This window comes from Podarcis erhardii, assembly GCF_964252035.2.
Source record: "Podarcis erhardii genome assembly, chromosome: 6".
In the NCBI taxonomy this organism is placed as follows: Eukaryota; Metazoa; Chordata; class Lepidosauria; order Squamata; family Lacertidae; genus Podarcis; species Podarcis erhardii.
Genome location: NC_138510.1, coordinates 20,866,342 through 20,875,813, shown reverse-complemented (window position 1 = coordinate 20,875,813; position 9,472 = coordinate 20,866,342). Strand labels below are relative to the sequence as shown.

General features: G+C 50.0%; 1 long non-coding RNA gene across 1 annotated transcript; it reads right to left on the bottom strand.

Moving 5' to 3' along the window:
• Nucleotides 1-2,726: 2,726 nt before the first annotated feature.
• On the bottom strand, nt 2,727-8,201 carry LOC309344190. Its single transcript, XR_014157647.1, has 3 exons — nt 8,080-8,201; nt 3,014-3,118; nt 2,727-2,849 (listed from the first exon to the last, which is right to left on the bottom strand). It is a non-coding gene; the product is annotated as an uncharacterized lncRNA (long non-coding RNA).
• Between the last annotated feature and the right edge of the window lie 1,271 nt (nt 8,202-9,472).

Genomic DNA, 9,472 nt, shown 5'->3' with positions numbered 1-9,472 from the left:
GAAGGTCTGGGCCTCAGTACTGCATGAGTGTGTGACTACCTAAGAACCAAGTACAAACCATTTTCTGCAGCAAGAATAGGACATGAGCCAATTAAAAAGCAAGTTGACAGTCAAATGTGTTCTGATTTCCTTTTTTAGTATGGACTCATGACGTGTGTGTGTGTGTGTGTGTGTGTGTGTGTGTGTGTGTGTGTGTAACTCCAGAAATCCTTATGCAACACAGACAGTAGCAATGGGCCTTTAAATATGTTTTCATGTACCATTAGTCCAATGTCTAAAGAACCTTCTATTTTAAACTTAGGCTAAGTTTGCACAAAAGCATCTATTTACTGTATTTCAGTCACAATTTTCAAACACTTGTAGTTACCAAGTGGCTCAAATAAGTAAGTAAGTAAGTAAGTAAGTAAGTAAGGAGAGAGGAACCCTTGACATCAGGCTTACTAACTGAAAAAACAACAGACTAGGAAAACATCGAGGAAGGAGATCAAGTTATTCAAGATCAGAACAAAGTGGTGAGGTTTAAGAGGGTGTTTATATCCAGTTCAGGCCAGGCTGATCTTCCCTTGCTAGTGATCATGCTTGATAAGCAAGTGGTGGTTTTTGTCCCTTTGACTGATGAATGGGGCCAGAGTGTTCTTTCTCCTTGCATTTGCAGTCTTGGGGTAACAGTCAGCTGGAGCTGAGTGTTCTTTCAGGCAGCAAGAAGAGAAGTGAGAGTTCCCTGCAGCTAACTCCTTCTCTAGATGGTGCCAGGTTGGTGTCATCATTCCTCACCTTTTCCTTCATGCTACCTGTAGAGGCAATGGGGTTCAGCCTACCCTCTCTGTTCTGCTGATGGAAGCCTTGACTCATCACCTCAGGGATAACATTGGATGGAACCCCATGGTGCTGAAGAAAGCAAGCCAAGGAGAAAGTAGAACTGGGGCTCTGCTCTACCAGAAGGGAAAAGGCAATGTTTGTTCTGGAGGGCAAGATAGGAGGCGGTAGATGCAGACATGAGAGACTGATAGGAAGTCGGTCATTTGTTTTCTTGTACCATTTAACCTAGCAGCCCAAAGCAGGCAATGGGGGCGAAGAATCGAGTCAAAATGGTGAGCAGGGGTTTCCCAATCATTTGCCCTAAGCTTCAGTTCTAAGCAAAAACCGTCCACAAAGTTATCATGCTGTAAGAGGCAGAGAGCTCACCTTTTAGGTTTCATATGTAATATACACTTGCGTGTAATGCTAACTCTGCCCATGTGCTGCTTTATTAAGGCTGTCACTAGATTAAATAAGTGCTGGTTGATTAAACTTGCATAAGCATGAAATTAATAGTTTCTGGATCAGGCTACTGAGGAGGGCTTACTAATTTCAGTGGGACTTTACAACCAAGCAATGCTGCAGAATTGCAGCTTATATGGAAATACTTCATGTGCTGATTGTCCTTTTTCCTCGCCAAGCCAACTCCTCAATACAGAGCAGCAATGCCTCCAAGCACATCTGGGATACCTTTTGAACATCTGTCCCTGTTCTGCTGCCCAAGAACAAAGGATGGCAGGTACCAACCTTGAAATGTGGAGAAAGAAGTAACTTTTCTACAGTGATAGGAAGGGGAAAAGCCTTCAGCTGATTAAACTGCAGCTCTATTTCAGAGACTCGTCTTTCATAAGCAAAATATATTACACATTTTTTAAAAAAATTCTTCCCTGTTTAATTTTCAGGGCTGGCTCTACCATTAGGCAAAGGCACCTGCCTAAGGCAGCAGATGCTTTGATTTCACTTGTAGTATAACAATTACCATGGAAAATATGGATTTAAATAATAGAGTTTGGAGAAGATGCAGTTTTAAATGATTAAAATGGGACTCCAGGGAAGGAGTGGGGGGAAGTCCTGAGATTCAGAGGAATCATATGGATATGTAATTGATTTTTTAAATATAATTTTGTACTGTAAAAACTAAAAAAAAAGATTTCAAAAAAGGGGAGGGAGGCAGCAGATGTTGAGGATAGTGGCAACAGCAATAGCCCCAAACCCCAACTCTTTCATGAAAAGGTAACCAGCCTCATGACCAAGAGAGCAGGAAGTGCAGTCAGGGGGTCAGAGGCTTAATGGATGCTAGGAGAAGACCTTAACTGAACAATGTTGGTGGTCCATGGTATATATACCTTATACTATATAATTCTCTGACTCTACCTCAATACTTTGGGCCTTGGGGCAGCCAAATCTTTAGTCCTATGGGAAAAGAAGACAGGTGCAAAAGTAGTCTTGATGTTTTCTATACTTATTGATATGAAATTTTCCTTTAAAGCCAATTTTGTGACTTTTTTTAGACGGGAGGGGGGCGCCATTTGCTGCTTAGGTAGGAAAATGTCTCCAGTCGTATTTTAGACTGTGAGCAGGGTGTTCTAGACTAGTGACTGGAAGCAGCTGCCAAGACCATATAACACTGGTCCTGAAAGACCTACATTGGCACCCCAGTATGTTTCCGAGCACAATTAAAAGTGTTGGTGCTGACCTTTAAAGCCCTAAATGGCCTCGGCCCGTATACCTGAAGGAACATCTACATCCCCATCATTCAGCCCAAAGATCCAGCCCTGAGGGCCTTCTGGAGGTTCCCACACTGCGAGAAGTGAAGCTACAGGGAACCAGGCAGAGGGCCTTCTTGGTAGTGGCGCCCGCCCTGTGGAATGCCCTTCCCACCAAATGTTAAGGACATGAGTAATTATATAAGGTTAGGTTGCTGAAATGAAAACTAAGAAAGAATGGACTGTGTGTGTGTGTGTGTGTGTGTGTGTGTGTGTGTGTGTAAGGACTTTTGAATTCAGGTTGGTTCTGGTACTAAAAACAAATCCCTAGGCTAGGCTCAGAGGCTCTTCTTTAATTCCAATCAAAACAAATTCCTTCCAGTAGCACCTTAAAGACCAACTAAGTCAGTTCTTGGTATGAGCTTTACCAAGAACTGACTTAGTTGGTCTTTAAGGTGCTACTGGAAGGAATTTGTTTTGTTTTGACTATGGCAGACCAACACGGCTACCTATCTGTAACTTTAATTCCAATGTGTGTCTTTTGTGCCTGGTTTTGACTGGTCGGGGTTCCAGGAGAAAAGCAGCAAAGTCGATTTGACAAGCCTGAAGTTCGCCTGTTAAGTTGTGGGTTGACATAGCAGACGACACAGCGATTTCTCCAAGTAGCTCTTTATTTCGTAAGCTGGAATAGAACTGACTGCAAACAGCTCAGCCGGCCTGCTTTTATAGGCAGCCGGCTGTCAACATTGTAACAACAACAGCCCAGAGTTCCCGCCTAAAATAACTGACGCGGACCTGAGGGAAAACTATCTACAGACCTGAGGGAAAACTATATACAGTATCCCCCTGCTGGCCCAGGGTGAAACTTCACTACATAACACCCCTCCCCACCGAGACAAGGCGTTAGTTACAATCGTAATGGTTTCCTTATATACAGCACTACGCGTAATGGTTCAATTAGGCACAAAAGCATATTGGTTACATTTCCCATACTTAGACCAACAGTGATACATGTCCAACAACATAGTCCTTTAAATAAGTTGGGCGCTTGGGAACTCTGCCAGGCCGCCGGGGACTGGTAGCCAAGTCCGGGGGGCCACACAGTTCTTGCTGAGGCTGTGGTGCGACCCTAGGTGGCGTTGGAACCAAATCCCCTGGATCCGCTGCTGTGGGTGGAGCCTCCGCAAGTGGAGTGGTCTGAGTCTGTGGTAAGTCTGGCAGACCCTCTGAAGCGGCTCGGTTCGGCTCCACGCTGGCAGTTTGCGAGGGAGGTGTAGGTGGGGCCTCGGCATCTGTACGTGTCTCTTCTGGAGCCGCAAGCGCAGTTGGGGGCACCTCGGTAGTGTCCAAGTCCCCAACCCTGCGCCTAAGCTGGTCTATGTGCCGTCGCCACAAGCGTCCGTCTTCGAGTGCCACCTGGTACGAGCGAGGTCCAGTGACTCCCACTACTGTGGCTGGCACCCAAGGAATGTCCCCCACATAGTTCCGGGCAAAGACCTGGTTTCCTGGGACAAATGACCGTGGCGCGTTGGCACAGCCTGGGGGTTCAGCCACGGCAAAGTCCGGGTGTAGCCGGTCGAGCGGTGACCTGAGGCGGCGGCCCATAAGCAATTCAGCAGGACTCCTCCCTGTGGCCGCATGAGGGGTGATGTGTTGCACGAACAAGTATTCGGCGACCCGCTCATGCCAGTCTCCCCGGTCCAGGCGCGCCAGTGCCTCTTTTGCCGAGCGCACCATTCTTTCCGCTTGCCCGTTGCTGGATGGATGAAAGGGTGCCGTTAGGGCATGGCGGATGCCCAGTCCCAAAAGATACCGCTCAAACGTGCCTGACGTGAACTGTGGTCCGTTGTCAGAGACAAGGACATCAGGACACCCATGCGTTGCAAACAGGCCTCGCAGCACCCGGATGACAGCTTCGGTAGTGGTGGAGGGCATCAGGGCGACCTCCAGCCATTTGGAATAGGCGTCCACCACTACCATAAAGGTCCGGCCGTGAAAGGGGCCAGCCAGATCAATGTGCACCCTCGACCAGGGTGTCTTTGGCGTCTCCCAGGTGTGTCCCTTAGCTGCCGGTGGTGCAGGCCTCGACTCTTGGCACGCTTGACAGGCGGACACCCAGGCAGTGATGGCATCGTCCATATTAGGCCACCAGACGTAACACCGAGCCAACGCCTTCATTTTGACAATTCCCGGGTGGCCAACGTGCAGAGCCTCCAGGACACGCTGACGGAGTCCCTGGGGAATCACGACGCGGTCTCCCCACAGCAGACAGCCGCGATGAGCTGAGAGTTCATGTTGTCTGGTTGCGAAGGGCTGGAACTCCGATGCAAAAGGCCCTTGTGGCCACCCCCTCCACACCCAGTTGAGCACCCGGCTGATGGTGCGATCCTGGGCAGACGCGGAGGCCACAGTGGCAGCTGATACAGGCGCTGCCGGAAGATCCTCAATCAGAAGGAGCGATGAAGCTGGAGCCGGGTCTTCCACAAATGCTGGAAGAGGGCAACGGCTGAGGGCGTCGGCATGGCCCATCGATTTTCCCGGGCGATGGATGAGCCGGTAGTGGTAGGCAGCCAGGAAAACAGTCCATCGCAGCATGCGTGGCGAGAGGACCGGTGGAGTTGGACGATCACCGGCGAGGAGGCCCAGGAGTGGCTTGTGGTCAGTGATGAGGTCAAAAGTCCTGCCATAGAGGTATTCATGGAACCTCTTCACTCCAGCCACAAGTGCCAATGCCTCCTTGTCGAGCTGGCTGTAATTCCGTTCCGTCAGAGATAGTGTCCTGGAAAAGTAGGCGAGTGGTGCTTCTCTTCCATCTGGAAAACGGTGACTAAGGACAGCACCGATGCCAAAAGGTGAGGCGTCGCAGGCAAGGACCAGCGGCCTGGATTCACTGTACTGTACCAGCACACTGTCTGATGAAAGGAGAGCCTTAACCGCGTTGAAGGCCGCCGTCTCCCGATGACCCCAGGCCCAAGGCGTCTTTGTACTAAGGAGTCGGTGAAGAGGCTCAGCCACTGTGGCTTTGTGGGGCAGGAACATGTTATAAAAGTTCAGCAGCCCCAGGAATGCCTGCAACTCTGTCTTGTTCTTTGGGGTGGGGGCCTGCTGGATAGCGCGGATCTTGGATGTGGTCGGGTGAAGGCCGGAGGCATCGATAAGATAGCCCAGGAACTCTACCTGTGGAACGGCGATCTGGCACTTCTCCCTCTTTACCTTGAGCCCGGCCTCTTGGAACCTGGTCAGCACGGCACGGAGGCGCTCGAACAGCTGCTGGTGTGAGTCTGCAGACACCAAGACGTCATCAAAATATGGTACCACGCCCGGAAGCCCTTGCAGGAGACGCTCCATAAGGCTTTGGAAAATGCCAGGAGCCACACTCACCCCGAACTGCAACCGGCGGCAACGGAATGCCCCCCGGTGGGTGACGATCGTCTGGGCTTCAGCAGTTGCATCATCGACTGGCAGTTGTTGATAGGCTTGGGCAAGGTCCAGCTTAGCGAAGACCTTACCCTCACCCAGGGAATGCAGTAGGTGTTGGACAACAGGAACCGGATAAGCGTGCTGCTGAAGTGCCTTGTTGATCGTGCACTTGTAGTCAGCGCAGATTCTCACCGACCCATCTGGCTTGACAGGCGTGACGATGGGGGTTTCCCACTTGGCGTGGTCAACCGGCTCCAAAACTCCTTGGGCGATCAGTTTGTCCAGTTGTTCGTCCACCTTAGCCTTGAGAGCAAAGGGAACCCGGCGTGGCTTTAGCTTGATGGGGGCGACTTGTGGATCAAGGCTAAAGGAGATGGGCGTACCTGTATATTGCCCCAAGGTGCCGTCAAAAACCTCGGCAAAGTCTTTGACCAGACCCTCAGTCTCTGCGTTAGAGATGCAGTTGATGCCGGTGACTTCCAGGCCGAGGGCATCAAACCAGTCTAGCCCTAGGAGGCTTGGCCGCTGACCTTCAACCACCACCAACCGGAGCAGGCCCGAAAAATCCTTGAAGGCGATCCGGAACCGGCCAACGCCTACCACAGGAATGTCGTTTCCCTGGTAGTCTCTCAGGTGTACGCGGTGAGAGTCGAGTTGCCTTTTGGACACTCTGGGTACCAGTCTTTTGATGGTGCTCCACGACACAATGGACAGGGCAGACCCGGTGTCGATCTCCATGTCACATGGAGCTCCTTCAATGAGCACCGTGACATTCAGCTTGCGTCGCGTAGGCGAGTCGGTTTGGCCAATCGTGGTTCCAGACGGGCAGCGGCAGTTGGTGAGAGCGAAACAACTTTCCTTGGCAGACTGGAGTGAAGGCTTGGACTTGCGAGTCGATGAAGGGGGGGTGTCAGATGGAGCCGATCGGCAGACCTTAGCGATGTGGCCCCTTCTGGAACACTTCCTACAGATGGCGTCTCTGAATCGACACTTGGCACGGGAATGGTTGCCTCCGCAGCCGGCACATTCCGGTTGGCCCTTGGACTTCTGTTGGAACTTCCTGTGCTCCCGCTTTGTCTGGTGCACGTCATCGCCTTCACTGGAGGATGCCTCATCACTGCTGGCCTCTTCATGATGCACCAGAACTGGCTCCCTAGCAAGACGCGGGCTGCTGCACTTGCGGATCTCCTGGGCGGAGCGTTCAGCAGCTTCTGAGGCCACAGCCTCCTCAATGGCTTTCTGCAGCGTGAGGTCTGGCTTGGCGAGGAGACGCCGTTGCAGATGGATGTCCCGGACCCCGCAGACGATTCGATCCATCAGGGCATCGTCTAAGTCTCGGAACTCACAGTGCATTGCAGCCTGTCGCAGGGCGGTGGTGTAGTTGTTGATTGACTCCCCCTCTGCCTGGTTCCGGTGGTAGAACGCATGGCGGGCAGCAATCTTGGACGGCTTTGGTGCGTAGTGGTTGCGGAGCTTCTCTTGGATCGTGTCCCATGGTGTTGCCTGGACTGCTTCGGGCGCAACCAATGCTCGGGCCGTCTCAAACACCTCAGGCCCACAGAGGCTGAGGAATAGGCCCCGCTTACGATCCTTTGATACTGCTGTCAGCTCGTTGGCTTGGAGGTAGCAGTCGAACCGAGCGAGGTAGGAATCCCATGATTCAGAGGCTGGCGCAAACGGCGGTAGAGGCACAAGTGAAGCCATGATTCCGATGCCGGCGTGAAGGGCGATGGATGGAACACAGTGCTCTAGCCAGAACAGTCAGCTCTGAATTGGTTCTGTCCAGTGATTTCGCTCAGTGATTTCGCTCTGTGATTCAGCTCAGTTCAGAGGCTGGCCGCATCTGGCTGTGCTCTGATGTCCATCCATCCCACCTTCGTCGCCAGTGTTAAGTTGTGGGTTGACATAGCAGACGACACAGCGATTTCTCCAAGTAGCTCTTTATTTCGTAAGCTGGAATAGAACTGACTGCAAACAGCTCAGCCGGCCTGCTTTTATAGGCAGCCGGCTGTCAACATTGTAACAACAACAGCCCAGAGTTCCCGCCTAAAATAACTGACGCGGACCTGAGGGAAAACTATCTACAGACCTGAGGGAAAACTATATACAGTATCCCCCTGCTGGCCCAGGGTGAAACTTCACTACATAACATCGCCCACTCCTGTACAGTGCTAAAAAGTCCGTTCTGCTTAAAGGAATGTCTGAAATAACACAGCTAGAATGCGTGGGGCAGGTTTTGCGGCAGTCTCTACCGCCAATCATGTTCTCAGCTAACACTATTAGTGTGGGATGTAAACACAGGAGCAGTCAATGACAACATTCCTAGAGTGTACATGTTAGAACATGGGGAGGGATGTCTGTCCAGCAAGCAGGTAAACTTCCTGGGGACGGACTTCCTCCGCATGTGACCAGAGGTGGGTGTGGCCTCACCTGTGCAGGTAATGATAAAAGCACAGGGCAGGCAGCCACTCTCTCTCTTGCCTCTTGCCTCTTGCCTCTCTGCCATCTTCATCTTCTGAAGGAGCAACATGCCCTCTTGGCTCTCAGCCAAGAGAGGACAGTACTATCTTCCTATAAGTGCATGTTTCTAAGTGCATGTAACCTTTTTAAGCCTGCCTACCTTCTGGGATCATATTGTGAACAGAACGTGAGTAAACTCTTTTATACTTTTATAAAGACTGTGTCGTGTCTTGTATTTTAAGAGGGAACAAAAGGGGAAATTACCAGAGTAATTATTATAGAGGTTCTAGCGAACCTGTGCAAGCGTTACCGTTGCGAACTTAAAGGGGAATGTCTATAAACTCTGCTGATATTTTGGGAACTTGTTAGTACAAGTTGGATAAGGATATAATTAGTCAATATATCCTCTCCTGCACCCCAGAACATTCCCACAAAGGGTTATGGGCCCAGTATTGCATATTTCTGCGTATTTTTGAAGGATTGCATTGGATTGTGATTTTGAGTTGAGTAGTATTTTTCTGAGTTAACTTCCTGGTAAGCACATGGTCCTTTGTTCCATTGTGCAGTGGGGATTAAGCAATCCCCCCCCTTCCCTCAGAGTTCACAGTGACCCAAGGCAGTGAAGAATTGTTTTGTATTTTTAGATTTTTGAGATTTTGATTTTAAAATTTTGAGAAATTTTGAAATTTTGAAGAATTTTCAAATTTTTGGATTTTAAGATGGCTAGAGCAGCTTTTGATAGTGATGCAAAGCTAGGAATGCCTGTGCTGAATGAACACAATTTCATACACTGGAAGCAGCGCTTGATAGCATGTTTAGATTATAAGCACATTTTGGAAGCTTTAAACCCTCAACCTACGGGATCGTCTGAGGAGGATTTAGCCAAGATAAGTGCTTGGAGACGCATGAACAGCGAAGCTAGACACATAATTTTGAGTGGACTTCGTGATGAGCAGCTATCATTAATAAATAGTACAGATGATGCATCTCAAATCTTAAGAGATATTGAGCGCGTGTATGGAGAATCTAGCATAAACTGCTTCAGAAACTTGGTTTGTAAATTAACCAGAGTGAGGATGAATTCAAAA